The sequence below is a fragment of the Balaenoptera ricei genome, chromosome 11 (genome assembly GCF_028023285.1).
Source record: "Balaenoptera ricei isolate mBalRic1 chromosome 11, mBalRic1.hap2, whole genome shotgun sequence".
Classification (NCBI taxonomy): domain Eukaryota; kingdom Metazoa; phylum Chordata; class Mammalia; order Artiodactyla; family Balaenopteridae; genus Balaenoptera; species Balaenoptera ricei.
Window position 1 is genome coordinate 27,372,697 of NC_082649.1, and position 6,000 is coordinate 27,378,696.

The window sequence follows — 6,000 nt, forward strand, 5'->3', positions numbered from 1 at the left end:
CAACTATATCCAGTCTTCTATACTGACTGAGATAAAAACATGAATGTGAGTATCTTAAAAAAATTCTCAATGAATATAGTGCAATAAAAATCACTGTAAGCTAAATTATGTGAGGAAGGTCTGAGAAGACCTCATGGTGACTGTAAGAGGTTTTTAGAAATCTTAAAACTTTTTATAGCATCATGAACTGAAATCTGGGATGTGGTAGAAGGGAGGAACTATATGAGGAGAAATTCAGGAGACAGGGAAACTTTGGTGACTTAGCTTAAGAAAGTCTGATGCTCTTTCACCCTTACATTTTAAATATTCTTAATTATCTATGTCCTCATCTACCAAGCATGTGATGTCAGTCTTTGCTGATAGTAGAACATCTGCTGACTTGGTCAGGGAAACAGCCCTTCATTTAATCAGGGATATGGCCTGATTTCCTTAACAGCAAAGTTTGCCTTAGGGTTTACCATTAATTAATTGCGTCTAAATATTAACTGACATCCAATCTAGGGTTTGAGCAAAACTCCCCTCCAGGTAGTTTCCCCTCTTGGAAAATTTAACATTTCCATTATGAAAGCCAAGAGGATGAAATACTCTTAGAAATGTGACAGTTGAGAGCAAATAGCTCCTACAAATTGAGGAAGGAGAAGAGAAAGACTAAGAGAAATGACTCTGGGAAGGGGATAGCTAGAGAACTGATTAATGCCAGCTTTCAAAGTAATTGAATCAAAAGGAAGGAGGAATGGCAGGTTTGCTGAGGAATCTTCTTGCATTAGAGCTGTAGAGACCAAGGAGCTATGGAGTAGTGATGCACCGGAAGAACTCTTATGAGAACTTCACATTGGAAATGCTTTTCCTCCATAGGGAAGAGGTTTGTCTGCAAGAATAACTAAAATCTCATGGTCTCAGGCCATAGAGAAGAGTTATATCATCTGTTTTCCTTTTATTTCTAGAGAACTGATTCTAGATTGAGATCAAATTACAAAGTAAGGGAAACCATTTGCCTCATGTTCAAGAACTAAATAATATGCTAGATTTGATGCTACAATTTCTCATTCCTCACAAGGAGTGATTTTGTTCTGGGGAAATCTTCAATCAGAATCTTTTCTCCTTTTGGTCATCTCTGTGATAACTGAGACCGTCTATGTCAACATAACTGTTTGCTCTTTAAAATTCTTACCCAGGAAGATCAAACTGTAAACCAGTTCACTTTTGCTTCAGGATATTCTTGTACACCAATTTATTCAGGCAGACATTGTGCTCACCTGGGAAAATAGCTAAATAAACAGGAAAATAGATTACTCACCTGGATTAAGAGTGTATTCATCAGAACAACAATCAGCTCATCAAGACTTGCTTTAAGACCCTTGCCTTGTTGTGTCCACCAATACAAAACTACCATGTCACAAACTGTGCCCAGTCCTAACAAGCAACATCTTGAAAGACCCATCTTAAATCACTTGAGTCAAGATCCCCAAATCTTATGAAAACCCTCCAGTTTCTTTCCTCTTTGGGGATGCTATTTGGACTCTACCAAGGTAGTGATTCCCCATGCTACGATAAGTTTAATAAACTCATCGTTGTTTGACCAATAAGATTCAGTGGTCTTATTGGGGAATAGAAGGTTCAAGTCAATGAGGGTCTAGTGTGTAGGTAGAAACATCTATCCACATGGATACTTAACACTCTCAGGGTGTTGTCCAGATTTCAGATTTTAGTGTAGAGGAAATTAGGCTTTGGAGCTGTCAATGAAATTGGGGAGTAGGGTGACTAGATTGAGGAGACAAAGGAGGTGCTATAGTTGAATAACAAGAGCCTCAGGAGAGCAGATCTGGGGTTATTAGAAGAAAAGCAAAGGTCTGGGTGCAGGACGAAACACCAGTAATCAATCTCCTTTCTTGACTTTGAGATCTATGCTTTGTGGGAGAATGAGGTTCCTCTTCAGATTCAGATAGTATTCCATAGGGATCAGGGCCCACGGAAACTATTTGAGAAGAGAATAATATATGGTAAGAGAAGTTTGTTATCATTCATCTGCCACTGTGTTTCAAACTAGGTGACTCAGGCTTACCTATGCTTCTGGCATCAGTAGCAGAAGAGCAAAGTCATGGGCAGTTTAGGTAAAGGAAGCACAGGTATACTCTTTTTTTGAGTTTGAGGCTGGCTAGAAATTTCAGTGGAAATCCAGGGAGGCATTTGAAGATTTAGGACTAGCTCTGAAGATAGGACAACATAGACATGAAGATTAGAGATTTAATTTTGGAGAAGTGAGTGTTGAAGTTTTGATCAAGATCTCTGTCCAGCCAAGCAATTCTCCTCAAGACAGCCCCTTCTTTCCTTTCAATTGCGTTTTTAAAAAAGAAATTTTAATTTTAAATTATTTTTTAGTGCTCAGAGAATTCCTTGCCATGCAATGTTTGTAAAGTTCCATTTTATTGTGCATTTAAAACTGGCATGCATAGATGATACTGTTTTTGTTATACTGATAGGTCCTTTTGTGACTGGTGGGTAAGGCACATTTTTCCTTTTGACAGTTGGCTTGCAATTTTTTCCTGTATATGCTGAATTGCTTTCTTCCTGTTGCAAATATATTCAACATCACAGTTCTTCCACATGACAGACAGAGAAGGCCCTGGCAGATTCCAACCTCAGGAAGAAATTGTCTATTTCCATAGTACTATCCAGAGAGTCATGTGTGTCTGTCAGGGGACACCTCTGAGTTCTTGGTGCACTTCCATTAAAAGAAGGGCATGTGATGTGATATTCTTTGATGTCATTTTGCTCTATTGGATAATTGTGTTTTTAATTAATTTTTAAAGTGTTGGCTACAAATCGGATTCTGACTGCTTTTTATATGATTCCACAGATATATTTTAAAGTAAAATGTAAGGGTTGCTGATGATTGGATTTGATGATTACTTGTGAAATTTGGGTTATATAAGCAGAAAATTGTATAGTTCAAAATATTAATGAAATATCAAGTTTCTGGTGATGTAGATATGCAAGTAGATAAAAACTTCTAGAATGTGTGAAACAGTATACAAGTGCTGCAATAGTTTCTAATCTATTTTTGTTGCATTTTACTCAGAGATACTCATCCTCCTTTGGTACACTATGACATCGTCGATTAAAATTCATTATGACTACTCTATGGCAGGGGTCCCCACCCCCCAGGCCACAGACCAGTACCGGTCCATGGCCTGTTAGGAACTGGGCTGCACAGCAGGAGGTGAGCGGCAGGTGAACAAGTGAAGCTTCATCTGCATTTGCAGCCGCTCCCCATCACTCATATTACCGCCTGAGCTCCGCCTCCTGTCAGATAAGCAGTGGTATTAGATTCTCAGAGAAGTTCGAACCCTACTGTGAACTGCACATGTGAGGGATCTAGGTTGCGCGCTCCTTGTGAGAATCTAATGCCTGATGATCTGGGGTGGAGCTGAGGCGGTGATGCCAGCGCTGGGGAGCGGCTGCAAATACAGAGTATCATTAGCAGAGAGGTTTGACTGCACAGAGACCATAATACATCAATTGCTTGCAGACTCATAGCAAAACCCTATCAGTGAGTGGTAAGTGAAAACCAGCTCAGGGTTCCCACTGATTCTGCATTATGGTGAGTTGTATAATTATTTCATTATATATTACATTGTAATAAATAGAAATAAAGTGCACAATAAATGTAATGTGCTTGAATCATCCCTAAACGATTCCCCCCCACCACCCAGTCTGTGGAAAAATTGTCTTCCACGAAACTGGTCCCTGGTATCAAAAAGGTTGGGGACCGCTGCTCTATGGGACTTCTCTGGCAGTCCAGTGGTTAAGACTCTGTGCTTCCCATGCAGGGGGCACAGGTTCAATGGGGAACTAAGGTTCCACATACTGGCCAAAAAAAAAAAAAAAAAATCATTATGACTACTCTACAGAACGCAAGATTTGCCTGTTGCTTCTTTCTGATACTGTTGTATTTGTTAAAACCCTTTTGATGTTCCTTCTGAGAAACTTATTTAAATTTGCTCAGTGTAACCTGTCTGTACATACAAACACACACACAAACACACATATCATGAATACACATAATATTATATTTATCATCTATTTAATATTCTTAATTGCTGCAAGCTCCCCTGAGGCATTTCTCAGCATCTCCCCTCTGCACTACATGCAGTCCTTTCTATATAGTTGTTATATGACAATTGCTTTTTGAATTGAGTGTTTCTATTCCAGTGGAGCTCAGTTGCCCCTATTTAATCCCTCATCTCTATCATCTCTTGATGACCATTTCTGTGTATATATCTCTATTTGCTAAATTCCATTCCTAGACTTTGGATAATCAATATTATCACTTTATAATTGTTATAATATTATTTCAATTTTGGGGGAAAAAAGGCAACTAAATGATGTCACCTTTATTTGCATCCAGAAAAATTCTAATAATACACAGTACTTAAAATACAAGAAGTTTTCACATTGGGATGGGAAACTGAGGATTTACAGCTCTTAGCAATTATTTCAGAATAGACCCATCATAGATGTCTAGCAAAGTACACTTTGGTATCTGAGTAGATATATTGCTCTAGCTATAGCTATGTGATCATAGACCCTTATCATGTTGTTTCAGATCATATGTTCTTTCTGGAGTGTAATGCCCAGGAATTTCCAGGCAGGGTCCATTTTGTCGTGAGAGAAAATTTACTTGAGTGGGATGGATATTAGACTAGTAAGTCTAGAGCCATTGTTTGTAGAGCATGCTCCCACACAAGCAGCATTGGTATCACCAGGGAACTTCTCAAAATACAAATCCTCTGGTTTCATCCCCGACCTGTGGTATGGGAATGTCTGAGGGTGGAACCAGCACTCTGTGTTTTAATATGCCTTCAGGTGATTCTGATGCACAGAAAAGTTTGGGAACTGTTGGGCTAGAGAGTGGCTGATGTCTTGAAGAAGTCATCCAACACTGAGACAGTATGAATTAGAGGACTTTGTCATATGCACAGCTTTGGGTCTCAGCTTTCCTATTTATCAGATGAGAGGTTTGTACAAGGTAACAGTTAATCAATCTATTTTACTAAACTCTGACAGTATGGTTGCCTCTCCAAACACAACTGTTGAGAAGGTTTTCTCAGGTTAGTCTTGTGGCTGCTGTGTAGTAAATCATTTCTTGTTTCCCTCCTGGTAATTTGCCTTGGTATTCAAAGATTAACTTAGATGAAACAAAGTAAATTTACAACTTGATGCTTGATTTATTCTTACACTTCAGTAGACTTTTGCAGTGGGAGGCTTACGGTACTTCTTGACTTCATATCAACACACCTATTGTGTGACACTATGGGACCAGGTCCTGACTTCAACCTGCCAATCCAATACATTCTGGCAGAAAGGATCACTGGGTACCAATGGTTTCATGAAATTCATCTCTATTGTCCTTCCTCTTATACCTTAGAGAAAAATGGTGGAAGACTATGGAATGAGACAGGCATTTGATATCCTGTGAAGTTAGTATATTGGATATTAAAGTTTTTAGTCTATAGATGTGGGTGTCTAAAATGAGTTCTAAAGGCTAAATTCAAACTTTTATATAAGCTCTGAAACAAATACAGTTATTCTTCTAGTCGCCTAGGTACAAAAATGTGGAATCTTCAAATAATTCATTTCTCTTCTTTATCCCAATGGTCATTGCATATTGTCCTATCAATTACTTTTTCACTTACAATGTTTTGAATTAATCATTTCCTCTGTATTCTCCTAATTACTGCCCTTGACCTCAGAGTCCATGCATGAGGTTTTTGTAACCTATATCTCTACCATGACAATAGCTTCTAAACGGTGTTTGGGCTACATTCTCCTCAAGTCTCAATAAGGAACAAAAACTTAGCCCTCAAGAAGAGACGCATCCTATAAGCCATTTTTGCCATGAAATTTAAGGCTCAATAAATTAATGTCATTACGCTTTATTGAACAAAGGAAGAAATAGTTAATTCTTCTTTAGGTGCTGTCTCTGCAAGATGAATCTAA